Below are 20,505 nucleotides of genomic sequence, written 5' to 3' on the forward strand. Positions count from 1 at the left end.
GGAACATAGAGTCCCCATGTTGGTGATGATCAAGTCCAATATGTTTTCCCTTCTTGTGGGTGTGGTGACCAGTTGTGCCATAGCATTTGAGTTTATAAATCCTAGCAACTGTTGGGCGAGAGTGTTGGGGCTTGAGTAGTATTCCCAGTCAATGTTTGGGTAGTTGAAGTCACCCAATATAATGGTGTTTGGAGAGACCTTCATATTCTCCAGTGTTCCAAGGAATACCGAGTGGTGTTCCTGAGTTCAGGAGGGTGGTCTGTAGCAGGCTAAAAACTGAAAGGCAGTTTTGCCCACTGTTAATTGCACATGTATGGTCTCCGATGCTTTGTGCAGTGCTACTAACCTGGAGGTGTGTGTATCTGTGATGTATATGGATACTCCCCCTATTTTTGTTGGCCGATCCGAGTCTTGTGGCCAAAAAGCATGGTATGAAGTATAACCTGGTAGTGCTGGTGTGCTTTCAGGAGCCTGAACCAGGTGTCTGTTACTGCACAGATATCAACATTCTCCATACTGAGGAGAGTTCTGAGTGCATGTATTTTTGAGGGTTAGACATCTGGTGTTGAGCAGCATTACCCTTAGTTTCTTTTACCTTGTAACATCTATGGAGTTGGGTTTGTCTTTTGAGCCTCGCTTAAAAAATCCACTATGGGGGTGGCAATAGCCTTAGCCAGTATTTGAAAGTCTAGGGGTGATAGGTGCAAGACGTCCATAGTGAAGCTATGTGGCATGTCAAGTATGTCATCCCAGGCTGACAGACACTGGAACCCCTTTGAATGACACCAATATGTTAGCCAACTGTTAAAAGTGATCAGTTTGTCTGTATACTGTGACATCATTCTTGGTGAGGGTAAGATGCTACACAAGGTCAGGGTCATACTGGCCTGGGCTACATGATCAGAGAGCTCCTCTATGTCTCTTGTCATGTAGTGCAGGGAGGAATGTCTGAGGTTATTCACACCAGCATGGACAATGATGGAGCCATATTTGTACTTGCTTTGGAGTGACCTGAGTGCATGTGTTATGTGGCAGATCCTGGCACCCAACAGACAGCTCAAAGTGACCTTCTCCTTGTTCAGCCTGGTGAGTGGGACGTCAGTGTGTCTGACAATAAGAGTCACCTATTACAAGTGTATTAGGTGTGTTGTTTAGCCCTAAGGGCAGTGACTGTGTGGCACACTGACTTTGTGAACTATGTGATATGTGGGTATTGTTGTGGGTAGCAGTTGTTTGGGTGTCTGCTTTGGAGGTCTCTGCTGCTTAGACAGAGTTTATTTAGAGCCTCCAAGTATGTTTTTGTGTGGTAATGTATTTTGGTTGCTGTCGCTATAGGTCTATGTGAGACTGGATTTGTGGTGTGTGTGGTTACCTTCACCACCTGATAGACTGTGCCAGTCACGGGTCAAGAGAGCTCAGCCTCCTGTTTGTCTATATAGTTGCATCTCTCACATATATTTGAGTTTGTTGGGAGGAGGAGAGGGTTGTCTGTGTACATAAGGCAGTTGTAACATTGCGTCAAAATTCCAATATTCACCAGCTGGACTGGAGAGTACACACGAAACCGACCTTTGGACATGCCAGGATATTATGATGACATACTCTGTTGACTGATCACAAAGGATCAGTAGGGTGTTAAGTGTGTACAAGAGTATAACAGAGGTTTAGTGGTCAGGTTTGTTGGTGTTTTGGAAAGATTTTCTGTGAAGAAGTCCAGACAGAACCATGACACCTCCTTCAGCTATGTCATAAATAGCAATGTACACTCATATATATCCTGAGTCAGGGCCAACTGTACCTGACTGACAATGCCGACATCCTGCCAGACAGGCCCATATATACATACCCACCTCCCACTGACAAAAGGCCCTATCATCATACCAGGATATATCACATGTAGAATGGGTAAACAGCTCCTCGCAAAGCCGAAAACATGGCATCAGTTGGATAACATTGTTTCCCTATATGTGTCATAAGTGAACTACAGAACAAACAGACCCTGCACCTGAACAGTCTGTTGAGCCTCACCCTCTCTACAGGATCTGAAACTGTTGAATGTGTTACAGCAACATATGGCACACCCCACAAGTGTAGGTGCACAACAGACCATGGGAACTATAGTCCTATAAGCCTATGAAGTCTGAACTGCAAGGCCATGGAGTCCATCATGATTGAAGTCATAAACAGAGGTATTGGAAGCCGACAAACACACAACCCTACCAACTGTGGTATGTTCATGGGCAGATCATGGTTCCCAAACCTGCTAGACTGTTTGCAAGGCAGCCACCCAGGGCATACTTCACTGAAAGGAGCTACACACGTCCCACATAGACTTTGAATAGCCCTTTATCAACATTCCAGACACATGTCGTATCCACAAAATCAACAATCTGTGCATAAATATGTATTGTCATATGAAGGAATGGCAATTTGTCCACAGATAGATCACGCAAGCTAAGAATTGTGGAGTCCTGTTCAAGCTGTTAACACCTGCTGACCCACATGGCTCATTCCTGGGATTGCATAAAACAAAGTGCACACACATTACCATGTCCAATCTGATGATGTCAGCATCCTACAAATATAGCAGGAGAAAAAAAGCCACCCAGTAAAGCATATAGCGTTTCGTGTTAATGCGTATCTCTCTAGTATCAAAATATAGTTAGGTAGGGGTTTGAATCCTGCAATTACTGCGTGTGTGGGGTCGTGTATGTGTGTGTGTGATTTCCTTTGAGAGGAGTGGCCTTTTTGGAAACTGGGAAAACACATTAAAAGAGGTAAATTCCTCTTTGGCAAGTCTGATGATGTCAATATCCCACAAATACAGCAGTGGAAATGAAAACTCCCAATAAAGCATATAGCGTGTCGTGTTAATGCGTACCTCTCTAGTATCATAACATAGTTAGGTAGGGGTTTGAATCCTGCAATTGCTGAGTGTGTGTGTGTGTGTGTGTGTGTGTGTGTGTGTGTGTGTGTGTGTGTGTGTGACACTGTTGATCAATGTGTTGTGGGTTTTGCTTTTACTACTGTATGACATATCAGTAAAACAACAGTATGTGCATTGCACACTTCAGGTATCTGTGTGGCAAATACACATATGTACATGTGACCTCAATTGATAACTGTGTGGCAAAGACATATATGTACATGTGACCTCAATCACTTCATAGGTGTGAAGCCTGCTTTCTACACAAATACATCTGTTACCATTGACAGTTGGTGCTGCTGCTTCTCAGACCATAGGTCACATATGTATGTATGTGACAAGACCAGCCACTGTAGTGATCTGTGCCCTAGGTCATCTGTGTCACACACACACATGACAGTTTCTATAGAATAGTGTGAGTGAGGGTTCATGCCTGGGGCATATTTCAGACATGTTCAAACACAACACAGTCTGTCAATAATGGGCATTCACTATAGGTGTACAACAACTCTGTGGCTATGCATACAGACCCCTTATTGCTTATGTGACACACTGAGGAACATCAGCATACCTTTGGGAATGTGAATATCAAAGGACAGATGACATCACATGTGGCTGTATGTACACATCGGTACCCCTGCTACATGTTGTGGGCTACTACCAGTGTGGTACTGTCAGGATACTATGTATAGTAAATGTGGATGACTATGCTATAGTTGGCTTATAGCTTCACAGCATGGGTTGGTCAACAGGTATCTGTCTGTATGATACCCTTGTGGAGGATAAGTGTCTAATCTGGAGAATGCATTGTAGGCCACTGTATGCATTACCAGATGTGGACGGACATATCCATAGTGTGTCTGCTTGTACCTAGGATGGCCACATGCCAAACAGGAGTGGTCACGGGAATGTGTGGTGGTCAATACCACTGATAACTGGTATAGTACAGTACCGGAAGGATTCAAATGCTACTGTGTATCCTACAGCTGTGTATCAGTTGTCAAGACATCATCTAACGATTGGTTAAAATCAGACTGTTGAGGTTATGTACACTACCAGAATGCAAACCAATGACCAATATTAACAGTATCACCCACAGCATAGTGTCAAACCATGTCATACACACATGTGTACCCAAGTTGTAACATATGTGTAGTAAAATGCATACTGGCCACCAATAGGAAATATGAAGTGTTAACACTGTGTAATACAGGGCATGTCACCCTTACCATGTGTCCACCATGCATGTACATGCAGACAGTGCACCTCCACCATGTTCACAAATGTACACCTGCAAATCTGTACTGCACACATCACACACGTACCGTCCACTCACCAACACATGCTGCCAGTACCACACATATCAGCCAAGTGGCACATGGGCAGACAATCCATGTTTGGAATTAACACTGGTGTAAACAATACTACATTGATAATCATAGCTTTGATGCATCATGCCTGCTCAGATATACCTACAAGGATATCATTACACTTTACTGTTGACAACAATCTAACATTGCTACACTGCTATTAGGTCACCCTGTACATCAGCACCATGATAGTCTGTTCCTGCATCAATGTCACAGATGACAGGAGGTGGCACAGTTTCATCATATGCACAGGGTGTGCTATTGGTTTGCCAGAGCCCGACAATGACCCATCCAGTTGACATGTATGTGTGTGTGTGTGTGTGTGTGTGTGTGTGTGTGTGTGTGTGTGTGTGTGTGAGGGACAACAGTACAGTATAGGTCAGTGTTGACATAATGTGTGTGTGTGTATGTGTTAGCCCTAGGTGTTGGGTTTATGTGTGTGTTTCTGCATGCACAAAGTTCCCCCTTGTGGCTGCCAAATATGGGAGGTTGTGGGACAGCCACAGACTGCACCTGCCAGGCTGTACAGATCACTGTCTCTGGCCATGAACACAGTACCTGTGCCTGGCAGAGGTGACACGGACAGTATCGGGTACTAAGCCAGACTGGGTACTATCATCAGAGGCAGAGGGATGTTGACTGGACCCATGTCCCTGCTAGGACTGGCCAGAGCCACGTGCACGTGGTCATCTAGGATGGTCTACTGACAGCCCAGCCCCAACATTGCTGGGGCTGGTACTGCCACTACGGGAGCGGCTGGGACTTGTGTGTCATCCGCGATGACTGCCAGCTGATGATGTTGCTGGCATACGTCCACATCGACGTCTCAGCCGTCCTGCACTGTCCTGGCACATAGACATTACATTGCAGAGGACATCTAGTTTCTCCCCCCAAAGTCTATGAATGACCTCGGTGTAATTACGGATGGCACCGGCAAGGTCACGGGTACTGTCATTGATAGCGGTGTTATGAGCCCTCTGCACCCTTAGTCCCTGCCTGGTGTACCGTTCCATATGTGCCTGTACCTGCATTACAGCCCGGAACATACCTGAGGTTTTGAGACCTGTGGGGGCACGTCTGCCAGGGGCATTACGACCAGCAGTGCTCCCACGAGAACCCTGGACATATGCCTATGTGGTACCATTCCAGGGGTCTGGGCATGACTGCTGTGTGGGGTTGCATGTGCCATAGATACCACACTATCCTGGTCAATGCCTACTGTATGCTGTTCCTCAGCTAAGGCCATTGGTGTTGAGGGATGTATTGGCAGTATGTATGTGTGCATAGATGGGGTGGAAAGCTATGTACTGCCGATTGGTGGACCAACAACAGACCCTGTCAAACCTGCCTGTGCCGCAACACATGTATCATCATGTCCACTATTTGTGGCAGTGACTTCAGGTTTCCTGCTGCACTCATCCAACAATACCTCAGCACCTGTGAGAGGGAGACAGGAAACACACTTTACCATCTGTACAGGATGTTAGCACACATGCACACATGCACAAAAATACACTACTCTGTCAAGTTGACACACACACACACCAACAGCAATATGGAACATATTCATTAGTGGTTGATGGTGGAGTACAGTATCAGAAGCCAAAGAGTCCTATCACACGTGTCAGCATGCAGGATGTGTGTTGCTCAACAGCATGAATTGCGAGTGTAGGGAGTCCTTGTTGATAACAGTATACATGTTGTTGATGCATGTGTGTTGTTCAATGATTGGCCTCACCCTGGAACACAATGTGTACATGGACACAACATTGCAGTGCAAGTCTGAAATGCTTTCCAATGTCCTGTGCACCATCACTCATAGGTATACATACCATGGCCGGATGCACACAACTGTCAGGTGTATAACAATGAATGCTATGTGTAGTACTGTAGTTAATGTAACTGGATGTAGTGTAGTACCATGAGCCATCATCAGACAGCATCATGTGGTCACTCAAGGCCAATAATGTATGTCACACTGGCAACTATCTTGCTGTACCTGGCCTGCACCACTTTGGCTACATTAACCATTTCACAGCCAGTTGTTACATTGGTATGTCAGGTGTTCAATAGGGAGCATTGCCTAACATGACTGTGTTGTGTGTTGAAGCACATCACATAGCCCCATGATAGGCCTCTACCCCTCAGGTATAGTATGTGTGCTGTGTTGATGACATTTGGGATACTGGAGTATGACCTTACAGCAGGCATCTACATACACCGTGTGTATCATATTAACACTTACTGCATATGACAAAGTGGTGTATGTTGTGTGCATGTGTATTGACTCTGCCTATACAATGTATACTACAGTGTACCACAATTGGTTGGGATGCTCTGTGTATTGCATGTGTTTGAGGCAGCTACTGATGTTACTGGGATGTGCATAGTCCCACAGAGAACATGCAGAGCATGCATTATGTGTAGGTGTTTAACATGTGTATATGGCCTACAGCTCTCCTATGACATGCACATGTTATATGCTATATTAAATGTAGAACACTCACCAGCATGGGTCTGCTGTCTTGCTATCACACCAGAGGGATCTGCAAGGATATGAGACAGTTTGTCAGTGTCAACAACTATGGCATTGCTGCTGTGAGTTTGCAATTTTACAGTTATACAAGAGGTGACAGTCACAGGCATACAGATTATGTCCCAAATTATCAGTATTGCATGGCACGATGCACCACATCTTCTGAATACACAGTACACATCTGATAAATGCATGTTCTAACAATTGAGCTTACAGTAGTCTACAGATATGCCATATTACCTGCACGCTCTGTATCGACGTGCTGGATGACTCCGGCCTCCATGATGACACAGGTCTGTTGTATTGGTTGGCTAGGAGCCACCATGCTGAGTAGCAGCTCTTCCACTCTGGTGAGCGGGGGATGTGTTGCTGCACCACCACCTGTGGCAAGCTGTTGTCTGTGGACATCGGAGGCATGCTGCCGGACATGTCTGATTAAATCACTGCAGTGATGGCGTACCTGCTCATAAGTCCGGTTATGCATGCCTACATCATTCACCCGATGAACAACATCCTGCCACAGTGCAGTGCGGCCATGCTGGTCCTGGCTGGTTCTGGAGAACAGCTGGTTGTGATGATGTATCAGGGTGCCTACGATGACTTCTTCCTCCTTAGGGGAATAAGCAGGTTTCCTGTTGTGAGACATGTCCCTGGAAGACAATACAACAGTAATTCTGAGCAAGCCATGTGGCACACTTAACATTCTAAAGTACAGACATCAATGAAATGCCATATATAGCAACCTATTGGCTGTCAGTAGATACACACTTTTAATACCACATATGACTGCTCAGCCCACAACTGCCTAACAGTGCCTGGCACATACTATATACCAAACCATGTTTTGCACAGCAACAAAGTGAAACCAGTATGTAAGACTATATATACAACAGTACATGGCACACTGTATGTGACACAATGCACCACCTAGCCACAGGAGGTGTATATGAAGCTAATGCATACAGACATTTGTCATCCATTGAAATGAATGTAAAGTACAGTTACAGTACTACCAGTACACCATGCTACTTGTTGATAGCAAACCCCTAAGTAACATATGTGCACATTCATCAGTATAGGTGGCATACTGCTGTACTACACTATACATGTTGCTAGATATGCACTTATATCCTGTGACACACATACCACCGAGGCCATGTTACAGGCATACCCACACACACATCAGACATACCTACAAGACACAAAGGTCTGGCAACCCAGATTAGTTTTACCTGTGTACCATACAGTACTGTGTGTCAGCACCTACAAAACCTCATGCCTGAGGTATGTAATGTGTGAGGACTACAGGTAACAAACAAAACAATGTTTCCAAGCAATGTGGATATAAACCATATTGTGCTGTTTAGGCCTACAGCTTCAGGTAGTACTACAGTTCATACGCAATTTGTATTCACTAGTGTTAACAATCAATAAGCATACATGTACTGCTTTAGCCTACAATGGCACACTCCAGTCAACACCATGGGACTACGTCACACCGTATGTCATACTGCTTTTCCTGCCTAGCAATAGCATATGTATCTTTTGCTGGGATTAGAGCTACAACACTACATACCATGATATGCACAGTTTCCCACTAGGCTATCACACATATACACATCTTTGACACATTCGCCTACACATTCTCCATCACACCCAGTCAACCTCACATAGCAAGTAATGCAACAAGTACATGCGTATGTGCATCGGGTCCTAGGTAGCTAGAAGGCTATTATCCGTAGGGTCTATGGAAGCCTAGCCATATGGTACCTTGCCCTTCAACACCCATGTAACGCAGGTTCATGTGCCCCTGTCATGCAGAGCCACAGAGGTGATTCTCGGGTTGTGTTTCCTATCTCACATGCAATCATCATGATTATTCATGGCAACTGCTGTTGAGGACCTTCATTTCTATTGATAGGTAGTTAGTTCCAGAGTATGGTATGTGTCTGAGATGATAATGTGCCACTCCAGCATGTTCTGCTTTTTGACGTTACAAGGTTTAGATCAGTACAGTGTGTAGCTTGTATGGTGTTTCATCTGTTTATATGGAGCATGTCCAACACCTGTGGGTTTGGCATACCTTTGTATGTTAGGCAGAGGAAGCCTCTGGGTAGGCGGTATGCGGCACAGTGTAGCTGTGGTTTTGTAAGACAGTCTGCATAGGGCATCTGTTTGAGTCTGGTAATACTCTTTGTGAGGTATGTGTCTGGCATCTACAGTTGCTTTGGATGTCTTCTGAGGTACATACCAACAGGGCCATTGTACTCTATGATGGGTGTTATGACTGATGAGTAGAGTGGAGCACTGACCTCTTTTTCCATGAATGACACACTTTTTCTGATGACATGTGGATTGTACTCAGTTTACATGACTAGTGTGGCACTGTGATTATCAAAAGGGACACTACTGTCCACCTGTGTCCCGTAGTCTCTTATCACACTTTTGGTGTTGAGTAGACAACCACCTATGTGGTAGTTCATGGGTACAGGGTTTTTAACAAAAGGGATGGCAATACGTGTACAACTTTGAGCTTGAGCATACATATGAACATCCATTGGTGTACATATAGATATACATATAGGCACATATACAGTCCACCTTTCATGGTGGGAATATAAATTATGCAAAGGTTGAGAGGGATACAGTTATGTAATGATATTGCACAGTCTTGTGCAGAATGCATGGAAGGTATTCTCAGCCCATGTATCTTTAGCAGGACCCCCTATCTGGAAGACTAAAAACCTAACAAATCATACCCACGGGGGTTAAACACCACATGTCATATGCCAGCACTGTATGCTGTCTTGTTTGACACACACTACAACCTACATATAAATATGCACATAACAACCTGCACCAGCATATAAATTTCCACCCTTCACAAACAGTTGCAGTATGACCCTTGCTCTATGCACATGTTCAGATGCTAATATATCAGACACATATATATCTCTCCATATGTGTTTGCCATACACACACACAGGGTCCACACTGTTGTAAGTCCATACACCTCATGGATGACCTGTTGGGCCTTGCTACAACATAGAGAGTTGTCACATGTGTGCATGCGGTAATAGAACAGGGAGTATATATAGCTGCAAATGCTACATTACTGTAAGAGCCTGGTACAGCAGTTGCCAATGCTAAGCTACACATTATGTGACTATCATGCATGTCTTACTCTGTCACATCCAAGTTTATATAGGTGTTTGCACCACTCCCCCAAACTGCCATTAAACGCAGTACTGTACAGACCATAGATAACATGTTCAGATGTTTGACATATAATGCTGAGCTACATATTTCACAGTTATGTCCCACTGCACACAGCTACACACTAATTTCTCCATGGCAGTAGTTATGCATGGCATCAGTGCATACATACCTATTGCTGCCACATATGCATGTTTCAGAGTTTGTACAGTACTATTCATAAACATCTACTACTTGCCGGTAACTACAAATCTGTTACATACCTGTTTGTCCCTTTCAGGTCCGTCTGTGTATGCTTTGACAATGTTTTTTTTTTTTTATTAAGTAAAGTTTTTTACTTAAGTTTTATTTTTGGTTATTAATTAAGTTTTCTTTCTTAATTAATAATTTTAGGTTATAATTAAGTATATATATTTGTTACTTAATTAAATATTTCTTTATTAAGTACTATAGTTTGTCACTACTCTCCAGCAGTTCTAGAGTTGCTGGCACGTGGAATGTAATGATTGCATGTGGGGATAGCAAGTACAATCTGCTTTTATAGGTATCTGCACATGTGCATGTGATGCCCTCTGCACCAATTGGTGCCCAGCATTTGGTAAATGCATACAGCCTGCTGTGTGGTAATTGCAGTACTCACTGTCATAACAACCCAATGCTATAAATTGCTAAGGTATGTAGGCGTAGCCCTTTCAGATTTCCAGAGTGGGGCCCATGCTTGTTTGCTGTGGACACTGTTGTGTAAGTCAGAAGGTTGGTATACGTCTTATAACTGAAGCTAGAGGTGTAGACAGTGATGTACATGTTGTACTCAGACCTGACTGTTGCCACTTCCAGTACAGAGCTGTCAGTGTAGAGTTTAAGTCACCCCTACAAATGCTTACACAACATTTATGTGACTGTGTAGTTTATTTTCTACTCATATAATTAACTGCCATACAAATGCAGTTATTGAGAAGTATTCTTTTGGTAAATGAACTGTTTGTGAACTGTTATATTGTGAATATTAATGTGCTCACTTCTGCAGGGTTTGTGTTTTTTATTGTTGACATTAGCACAGGGTTCTCAGGACAACTGGACAATTCCAGTACTGAGTATGCCTACCTACACCCTTGGTAGACCCTAAACACACAAGTATATTTTAATTGTGGGGGGGTGCTTACATACAGAGAGCATTATGTATTATTGTGTGCATATTATCTTACTGGACTTAAAGGATTGGTGTCTACCTGTTAGTTTATCAAGGCAGGTGGTCTGTCTGCATAGTTCCCAACTGTGAACCTATCCAGATGGTAGCCAGAAGTTACACTGTTATTCTTTGTCTGTGCAACTCACAGGTGTTTTCAGGACTGTTACAATGGCATTGTTACATTCAGTTGCTATCAGTACATGGCTATATCCTTTGGTATTTCTGTGTTGTACTCCTACATAAGGGTATGCTTGTGGAGGTCCTACCAAAGCTATTTGCAGAGTGTGTAACAGCAGAATAGCTTATATGCCTGTGTGTTTGTGCCTCTGCCAGGACTATGAAACACTCAGATACATCTTTGCATGCAGTCAGGGATAGGTAGTTAAAAGTGAGGTACACCTTACACATAATAGGGACAGTAAGTGTAGACTTGAGTGAAGCAGTGCATATGGATTAGTACTCCTTTTATAAAGTACAAGCGGTGTCTACTGTTATTACTGTCAGTATTCATTGTGTAATACCCCACCTTTCTGACTGACATCAGTACTTTTCAGAGGGATTCAGAGGGACACAGCTAAAATATGTTTCACAATCAGGGACATCCCTGAAAAGTAGTCACAGTTAGGAAGTATGGCCTCTGCCCTAATCAGATTACATAAACTAACAGATGCACTATATAGTAGTTCAGTGGTTAAAAAATTGAACTATTTCTCTACTAGCATTCAAAACACATCACCCAAAGCCTCCTTTAAATACCTCATCAGGCAACATCTCAAGCAAAGTTGGCAGTGCCATGATTGCTCCCCAGGCTAGTGAAAGCGGATAACATATACATACTAAATCGAGAGCAATTGATAATAGTTTTCAATCTTACTCACAAACATTGGCTAAACAACAATGTATGTACTGCACCTGTGTACTATGTATGTATTCTACCTATGTTCCAAATTTCAGCTGTACACCACAAATCTATTAATTACCTTTATTTTTAAAATTAATATTTTTTTGATTGTTCTCTCCACTATAACTGTTTATGTGCCACATACCACTGTAAAAACATGCCTCTTGTAATTTGTGTGTATACTGATCATGTCTAAATAACTAAATGTGTCTGTAATTTTTCTTTGTGGAGCTTTTCTTCCTGGGCCTCTGCTGAAAAAGGGCCTTTTCGGCTCAGTCAGACACCCCCGGTTAACAAATGTAAAATAAAATAATAAAATAAATATGCCACTGTTTGTCCTGCTATGATACTGTGTAGGGGTTGTAAAGTGCCTCTGTAACATTATTTGCTGCTTGAATGGATGCTTCTCACATCACACTCATGTAATGCAATTCAACAACAATTGCTGGTAAAGATCCACAGAACAAGCTTTGTGTTATGGCCTTCCTATTTTTCCTTTACATTCACTCATTGTAATGCATGATATATTTATTTCAGCACCAAGTTATTGCATATATGCTGTGGCTTAGTGGTACTTCATGCAGTCAAGTGTGTCCAAGGACTGGTGTTCGAGACTGACAGAGGTGTTTTATTTTGCTGCTGAACAGAACAGGGGCCCTGACATAGAGTGACTAAGGCACTTTTAAGCAGTTGTAAGCGGGTTTGCGTGGGATTGTGTGACGCTTAGCTAAGCACACACATGCGCACACTCGCTTAAACCCGCTTACTACTGCTTAAAAGTGCTTACTCCTGCTAACTCCCACGCTAATTTCTTTGAAAGAAAAGAAAATGGGGAGATAGGAAAGTGGTGTAAAAGGGGGCACAAAGAGGGAAAGGCAGTAGGAAAACAAGCTTGGGATGTGCAGGACGGGTGTAGAGAAGGTCCATAGCTGCCCATTTCTTTACCAGCAACAGCTGTGCATGTGCAATAAATTTGGAATGAAATTTGAAACCTTCCACCCCTGGGAGAGGGGTGAGGACAACAAAGTATGTTGTACTGCCAATTATAATTATCAGTTTACATGTCCAGTGGACATGTGTGTGAAATGGGCAGCTATGTATGTGACGTAATTTTTTGTGGATATAGATTGCCCTTTTTTTTTTTCAGGTGAGAGCGGAAAGTGAGGTAGAGGAAGTAGGTATATTTGGGGAGGTAGGTTGGGTAGGTAAACAGACAAGACAAACAAGATGCATACAGGGGCGGAGTATGACACATGGGGTGGGTGAACACAATTGACGGGGACGGATGTTTGGAAATTGCAAGCCCATGAGCCCACAGATGGTAACAGTGGGACTGAGATCCCCACCCATGGGCAGTCACCACTGGACCTTCACAGACCCGAGGGTCACTGTGCTGGGGCTGAGTAGGAGGGGCAGGCTCACCTGTGAGTCACGCCACTCTCGCCTCGAGCTGGCATAGGGGATCAGTGACTAAGCGCTGGATCTCCCTATGCACCACAACCTGGACCCTTAGGAGGGTGACAGGTGGCCCTTCTCTGCCCATGCTTGCAGGGGGGATGAGCCCCATCCCCTGCAGTGCTTCCACCCGAAGGTGGCACAGGACCAACGGAGGAGGGTAGCCCTGGCTGGGCACCAGACCTGCTGGTGCCAGGTGCAATCGCCAGCTGAGGAGGGACAGGTGGGACTGCTAAGACTGGCCTTCCCATACGTTCTGTGATTAGGTGTGTTTAATTACAGCATAGACAACAGCATTCTAAATTAGTTGTAACAGCATGCAGTAATATTCCCATTAACCCAACACACCAGGGTTACAACAGTTGAACAGCAAGCATAACACATGCATATATTGAACAACAGTGGACATTCCAACAGCATGCAGGGATGATTGGTGGCAACAGGCCAGCAAGATTGTGGTGTTTGAACAGGGCACATGCATCAAAGTAAATGTGGATTTTTATAGAACAATAAGACATATGTCCCAACAAATGTTTTGAGATTAGACATACCCATTGAGGTGTGGAATTGCATTGTTTATGCACATGGAGTAGGATGTAAAAGAAACCTCCATTAACATCTTATTAGTACTTTTACTCTACACTACATTCCTGTTGACTGCAGGTGTATATCCCCTACATGTATTATTACACTAGGCAACATGCATTAGATTGTGTAATGGGTTTGGCTAGTTCATTATATACCTGATCTATATCTGACATACTAACTGTCCAAGATGCAGATGTTACTACTACATACTTGTATTTTATTTATATATTTATGTATCTGCACATCTGGATGTGTTCACGTGACATTTTCACTTGATTTTCTACAAAACCCTACATTTCATGTAGCACGCTCACATTTCTGGGGAACACCTTGACAAGCTACTCGTGTGCCAGATTTACCTATGGATGTCAGCCATTTAACAACTGTTGAGGACTGTTACATGCTTCACAGCTACTGGCACTTCCTTCATCCACTTTATATGGGACTGCACAACTGTGGGTTGACAGCACTTAATACAACAGTACTATTTATATAATGCAAGGGTACAACAACATTTCTAAGTAAGTGACACAGACACACTCCAAGTATTATACCTTTATTAATTACATTAAACACTCTTTTCTACAGGCTCTCTCCTTTATTTGATATTACAGTGCATATGGAAGACCTATTCAAGACATATTATACCTTTATTGATAGGTTACAACACTCTTTTTCAGGCTCGCTCACTTATTTTATATGACAGTACATGCAGAGATATTATTCCAAACTTATTTTACCTTTATTGCTGGGTTAGTACACTCTATTTCTGGCTCGCTGACTTATGTTATATAACAGTACATGCAGAGGATTTATTCAGGGCATTTTATTGCTGTATTATTGGGCTACAACACTTTTTTCATGCTTTCTCACATATATTATATAACAATATATGCAGAATAATTACTAACCTGCCTGGTGGCGCAGCCTTAGCAGCCTATCTGCATAGGCTTGCTGATTCGCAGCACAGACACCTGCAGCTGTGAAGTAAATGAAGGGATATTGAGACATACCTATCCATTATTTAGACTATAGTAGCATGTCTTACATACTGCATTCCATGGCTACCTACTTAGTAGTGGGGCATCTTGCATATGACGGGCCTCATGGATCCATTGGTTCAGTAGGTCCTGCTTCCATCTCTTCAGGTCTGCATGGTGGTGACAGACCTGCTCACCAGTCCGAGGGATGCCTGTGGCACTGGTGAGTTCATGAGCCAAACGGTTCCAAGCCTCTACCTTATACTCCGTCCCTTGGAACTGGCCCTGCAGGAGTTGAGACTCATGGCGATGGACTAGGAGCCAGACCATACATTTTGACTCCTCAATGCCCCAGCATTGCGCTCAAAAGTGAGTACCCTCTCCAGCACCAGACATTCTAACTGCAGATGGGAGCTGCAATCAGTTATGGTGAGTATTCCCGCCTATGGAGCTTAAATATGCCGCATTTCCTGAACTTTTTGGTGATTGGCCATTATATCAGGGGATGTTTATCCTAAGCTGTTGTGGCTTAGTGGTTCAGTACTTTGATTATGGTGCGCAGTGTCCTGGGTTCAAACCTTGTCATTGCTTTTTATTTTACTACTGTCCAGACAGGTTAGAGGGTGTGGCTGTGTTTAAGCAACTTTGCTCTACGTTGCTCCACGTTGCCCGATGGTGCGCTGGTTGGCATGGCGCACACCTCTGTGCAAACCTATCGCGCTGGGTAAAGCGCTATTTAGCTATGGGCAACTACATTGCACTGGGTAAAGTGCTGCTTAACTACGGGCAACTATATTGCGCTGGGTAAAATGCTGTTTAACTACGGGCAACTATATTGCGCTGGGTAAAGCGCTGCTTAACTACGGGCAACTATATTGCGCTGGGTAAAACATTGCTTAACTGTGGGCAATTATATGTCAGGTTCCTTTATAAATATACATTTTGTTCACTGATACATAGGCCATTTCAATGCTTTTTAGTAAAAGTTTAATCATATATGTCAGGAATTATTTCATATATTAATTTTGAACATAAAATAGGAAGGGGAGTGGCGGGACTCGAACCGTGAATGCCTCTTCTTTGTGTGAACGCTCTACCACTACGCTATTACTATTTGGTGTACTTTGCATAAACATTCCTTATTATGCTCTTCCTTGTCGAGATTGCTAACTGCAGCTAAGCAATGGCCACACCCGTGCACACACACGCAAATATGGGCAGCTATATCAGGAATTAGAAAAAAAAAATAATGTTTTACTTTTTATAACTGTGCTGGGGGTTTACAATGTCAGGGAGTGTGGTGTTGGGTACACAGACATTTGAGCGGACCCGCTCTTGTGTGTTGACATTTTGCATTTCACACACTTGCAGGGGCGTGGACCTTTAGGCTGCTCGGCAGTCGGACACACCCCCTGCTTTCCTGCACGGTCCATGTTAGACTTGGGGTAGAGTTAGCATGCCCTCATGAATATTCATGGCATGCTGACGTCACACCGTTCAACTGCAGCCTCCGAGTAAGACTTATTTAGTCTTACACGGAGGATTCGTGAATCCGGGGGAACTTTGCAATTAAGCCATGATAAAGGACAAATTATTATTCCAGGGATACAAATTCAAAGGGAGATATTCTAGGATGACTCTCTGTCACCACTGCTATTCTGCCTTGCCCTTAACCCATTAAGCTGCCTACTTAACAGCTTAGGCCAAAGATATAATTTGGCTCCTAGAAAACAACAAACTGTAAAGACTTCCCATCTTCTCTTTTTCAATTATTTAAATCTGTATAGCTCATTAGATGAGGAACTGAAAGTACAACTGCAAGTTGTCAAAACATTTTCATATGATATAATAATGTCATTTGGTCTTGATAAATGTGTAAAAGCAACCTTTCAAGCAGGAAAACTGCAGCACCAAGAAAACATTGGTTTGGGACAAGAATGTGATATAAAAGAACTTGAGCAAGAAAAAGTGTATAAATATTTAGAATTGATGAAGGAACAACAATAAAACATGATCAAATGTGAATAAAATTAGTAAGGAATACTTTAGAAGACTTAAATTAATCTTGAAAACAGTTTTGACATCTAGGAACAAAATCCAAACTATAAACCAATTTGCTCTTCCTGTCCTAAATTACAGTTTTGGAGTTATTGACTGGCCCCAAAATATGTTGGATAGAGTAGACAGGAAAACAAGAAGGATGCTTCATGCTCACCAAATGATTTATAAAAATCAGTGCATACCAAATGAATATATTCCCTGTTCTGAAGGAGGGATGGGCCTCCTTGAACTTGGTTACATGTATAGATCTACAATCATGGAACTCCACACATATCTGTTGATCTCACAAGACTCAAATGTAATAAATGTTTTGAAACATGAGGAGAATAAATCTAAGATTACTTCCCTGCTTAGGCTAGCAGAAGCATATCGGTGTCAAAACAGGAATGGAAGTAAGTAGCTAGAAATCAGGCAGCAACTGAACGTGCCAAAAAGCAAAAGAAAGAATATAAGGTGAAGGACCAGTTGAGAAGACAAGAAATGTGGAAAATGGATAAATATAGTTGCAAGTATAGAAAACTTCTGGAAGGACCTCATGTTGATCAGGAATGAACACAGGAATGGTTAAGGAGAGGTGAATTCACACCAAGAGATGAAAGGTTAATACTGGTGTTACAAGATAGTGTAGGAGAAAGAGACAAATGTAGGTTTTGTAAAACAGAATTGGAAACAGTTGCACACCTCGTTGCTGTTTGAGACATAGTAATGGCAGAAGGACTTTATACTGAAAGGCATAATAATGTGGCGAGACTGTTGCATTGATGATTGTACAAACATTACGGTATTGAAGTGGCTGAAAAACACTGGAAACATAAGACACAAAGCATCATAGAAAATGATGAAGTCTACATCACATAGGATCATCCATTACCAACAGTTCAAAAGATAAATGCTAGAAAACCAGATATAGTGGTCCAAATAAAGAAGACAAAAGTAGCATTGATCATTGAAATCACCACACCCAATGACTACAGTGTCTTGCGCACAGAGAGACACAAAGTAATAAAATATCAGGATTTGCAGGCAGAAACGAGAGCAATGTGGGAGAAAGATACCCTGATAGTTCCAATAGTAGCAGGAGCAACAGGCCTTATAAAAAAGAATCTACAATCATACTTAGATATGCTACCAATACATGTAACTCCATATGAACCGCAGAAGGAGTAATTACTGGGCACATTGTGGGTGCTGCAAAGAACACTTTTGTCTGACATCAAAGACAGAAACAATGCTAATTTTATGAACTTTAATCATACTTTGACATAGGAATGGGGTCCATTCCCATCATGGTATTAGAAACCCAAAAGATTTGGAGAAATTAAAAAAGGTAGAGACTTTGCAGGAAAGCCAGTATAGCTCTCAGTAGTTGTAGTAGTGGTGTAACTATCCATGTATGGATGTACATATTTGCTGAGATCTACATGCTACATGCACACTTCTGTGATCAATGCGTAATGTGGCCATCATTGTGGTATGCTCCTCTTTGCACATTCTGTGTGGTTCTTACCAGCAGATTCTATAATTAGTTCAAGTCCATTGGGCTGATTGCATTGTATTACATTGTTAATTATATTTAAGAAACATCAAACAACTATGACTGTGCTAATTTACCATTGCAAAACTATGTAAATTATATTTCTGAATCCCAGGGCATGCTCTGTACTCCTTTTCAGGCATATATTTGGCAATTTGGGATCTTCTGTTTTTGACTTGTGCTGCCATCTAAATTTTAATTTTATTTTCTGAATAAAAATTATTTTAAAATGTGAAGAGGATATAAAGTGTTGCAGTCATCCTTATTAATCTGAGATTTACTGACAAACTTAGCACTAATACAGGAGAACTGACATAATATATTTTAGGCCACTGACAGGAAATGCTAAACTAGTACTATAGATATCGTCTTAGATGCTGCAGTGAGATAAGTACAGAACAGACAAGAACAGCTTTTCAACCCAAAGGGTGATTTGTGTCTGATGTGTTTTAAATGGTATAAACATTTAATGATCTATAACACAGCATTTTATTGTCAGGTTTATCTCCTTAATGCTCTTTTTTGTCTCATCAGATGCTAGCTCCTGCCTGCCATGCCCAAATGACCAGTGGCCTAATGAAAGCCTCCAGATCTGCATCTCCAAAGCTGTAGAGTTTTTATCCTTTGAAGAGCCTTTGGGGTCTGCTTTGACTTCTCTTAGCATTATCTTTTCTGCTGCTGCCATGTCTGTACTTTGCATCTTCATCAAGTATCGTAACACACCTCTGGTGAAGGCCAATAACCGGGAACTCAGTTACCTTCTCCTTTCATCTTTGGTTTTGTGTTTCCTCTGTTCCTTGCTACTTATTGGGAAGCCAAATACACAGAATTGCTTGCTTCAACAATTTGCTTTTGGTGTCATCTTCACTGTTTGTGTCTCCTGCATACTTGCTAAAACTGTTACTGTGGTTATTGCTTTCAGTGCTACAAAACCAGGGAGCAAAGCTACAAGGTGGGTGGGAACCAGGATTCCAAATGGAATTTTCATCTGTTGCACTGCATTTCAAATACTGCTGTGTTCTGTCTGGTTATCTATCTCCCCACCATTCCCTGAGGATAACAGGAAAACAGCAAAGCAGAAAATTATCATTGAGTGCAATGAGGGATCAAAGACTGCCTTCTACTGCATGCTGGGATACCTGGGTCTTTTAGCAAGTGTGAGCCTGATTGTTGCTTTCCTCGCAAGGACATTGCCAGACAGTTTCAATGAGGCAAAATACATCACATTCAGCATGTTTGTATTTATCAGTGTTTGGCTGTCCTTCATCCCAGCTTATCTCAGCACCAGGGGGAAGTACATGGTTGCTGTGGAGATTTTTGCTATCCTGTCTTCAAGTGCAGGTTTACTGAGTTGTATATTTTTGCCAAAATGTTATATCATTCTGATCAAATCTGAACTGAACACAAAGAAACATTTAATTGGGAGAGGAAATCGTATATGAATGTAAATATCAACAGAAATATTTAGCAATGAATAACATGCAGTCATCATTTGCAATTATGTAAGTTTTGTGCTTCACATTGCTAATACAAAATAAATACTGTATAACACTCATGTAGCAATGGTATCTGATAACTTCAGTAATAAATGCTTTCCGTTTTGAATACAAATGTTAATGTGTAGAAACAAGATCACATTACATTTTGAGCTGTGCTTCAAAGAACAGGGATGTACTATACCTTCTCTTTTTGCATTACCCATCACTGCTAAAATGCATTTAAAATTAGAAACTAGATAAAGAAGAATCT

At 42.3% G+C, this 20,505-nt stretch overlaps 1 pseudogene; it reads left to right on the top strand.

Moving 5' to 3' along the window:
• The window catches only part of LOC122797834, a 293,822-nt pseudogene extending 273,598 nt beyond the window's left edge, over window positions 1-20,224 (top strand).
• The last annotated feature ends 281 nt before the right edge of the window (window positions 20,225-20,505 follow it).

The sequence above is a fragment of the Protopterus annectens genome, chromosome 3.part1 (genome assembly GCF_019279795.1).
Source record: "Protopterus annectens isolate FY-2018-M chromosome 3.part1, PAN1.0, whole genome shotgun sequence".
NCBI lineage: Eukaryota > Metazoa > Chordata > Ceratodontiformes > Protopteridae > Protopterus > Protopterus annectens.